Here is a 1,993-nt window from a genome sequence, read left to right on the forward strand (position 1 = left end):
TTGAGTAAAACATTGGTGGCGACTCCAAGAACCCCTTTTTGCGAAAACCACTAATCCATGGAGGGTCCCGTTTGGGATTAACACGGATTGGTGAGAATCATTTAACAAAATTGTTTGTCCGATGAGGTCTCAGTTTGAGAATAAGTCGTTCTAACAATCCATCATTTTTCAAAACTAAAAGAAGAGTCTGACCATCGTCGCGAATGCCAACGTCCGTTTCGGCGGGTGGCGACAGATGGCGACTCCGCTGGGGAAGCCTCGAGAGTCAGTCCCATTTAGTGATGGATTATTTCTAAATTGATAGTTTAAAATTACTTCATTACCCCTCGCTTGTATGATAATACGTTTTACCTAATTGGCTTTAATAACTGTTGGATGTTTAAATTTTCGCAATTGTTTGAAATACAAACTGCACACGAACCTTTGCACACAACAGTTCCCTCTATACCCGGGGGCATGAGTGGAAAGCCATAGGGAGTGGATGTTAGTTCGGCCGGTTATCGAATGGGTCTATAGGTGCCCGTAGACCGTTGTCGGAAAGCATCACTCAAGGTGAAAACCATGAACTCAAGTCCGACAGTGCGTTGGAGCTTTCCATCGACTTACGACGAGAGGGATTGGGTCCCTATAATGGGGGCACCTTGGGGGCCTTAGACCGGTGAGAACAGTTAGAACCTCCTTGAATATGCACTTGTCTGCAGGATACCCCTACCTCGTGATTCGCTCGTGACTGTTCGTGGATGAGTGAATTGTTTGTGCATTGTTTATGTGACATTGTTTGAGCATACATTGCATTCTTTAAACATACAACATTCCCCTTTTAAAATAAGAATAAATAGGAATAAGAATCTTCCATTACATGGTGTTAACATCTACCCTCATCACATTCATGTAGGTAGTTTCCCTTTTCACCCAAAAATACAAAAAAACAAAATACCCAAAAAAGAAAAAGAGTTATTTATCCAAACCAAGCAATATCATGCATCATCTTAGGAGCATCTTGAAAACATGATAATGCTTAGTTGAATAAACACAATGCATGCATATTCAACGCCATCATCTCACATCATGCATTCTTATTGAAGATCATGGAGGGATCTAGGGGAGTGCAAGGGCAGTTGAAGAAAGTGGACTTCTTGTTATACCGTGCCGAGAGGTTGGACCACCTCTGTTCTTTGATGCCACATGAGGCTTGTGTTGAGTTCGAGAAATCATATGGACGAGTCCTCGATTTGATGAAGATATGTGTGGATCCGGCCTTTCTGAGAGCATTGGTTCACTTTTGGAGTCTCGATTTGCATTGCTTCGAGTTCCCCCAGTTTGACTTAGTTCCTACTCTCGAGGAGTACGAGCTCATGCTGCGATGGCCCAAATCAGCAGGGGTCTATGTTTTTCATGGTAATTATGTGGCCGTGGAGAGGGTCGCTACTCAAGTCAAACTACCATCACGATCATCTACCTTAGTGAGGAACGGCAGTATCAAAGGTTGGAAGCTCGCTATGATTGAGGATCACCTTTCTTCCTTAGCTGGTGAGGGAGATTGGTTAGCTTTCAACAAGACTCTAGCGTTAGCCGTGTTTGGGACAATCCTATTCCCCTTTCACGCTAACACAGTGGACCATGCCGCTATGGATGCTTTCTTCGCATGGGACGTGCACATGAAGAGTCCCGTGCCTGCCATTCTTGCCGACACCTTGCTTTCTGTCAACATATCTCAGCAGAAGCAAGGGAAAATTATCCGATGCTGCACCTCCTTGTTATATGTGTGGAGCATCACACACTTCTACGCCTCTAGTCACATGGGGACTTTCCCCGATCCGTTGAGGAGCTTTTCAAAGATCCCCGTACGCCGCCGTTATGCTTCCGAATGGAAGGAAGAGATGGAACAGTGGAGCATTGAGCACTTCATATGGGTTTGTCCTTGGTTCCGTCCGAGCAACGTATTGATGAGATGCGGCAGTTACCCAAGCGTACCTTTGATGGGCCTCAGAGG

This window comes from Cajanus cajan, chromosome 9 (assembly GCF_000230855.2).
Source record: "Cajanus cajan strain Asha chromosome 9, NIPB_CcT2T_4, whole genome shotgun sequence".
Lineage (NCBI taxonomy): Eukaryota > Viridiplantae > Streptophyta > Magnoliopsida > Fabales > Fabaceae > Cajanus > Cajanus cajan.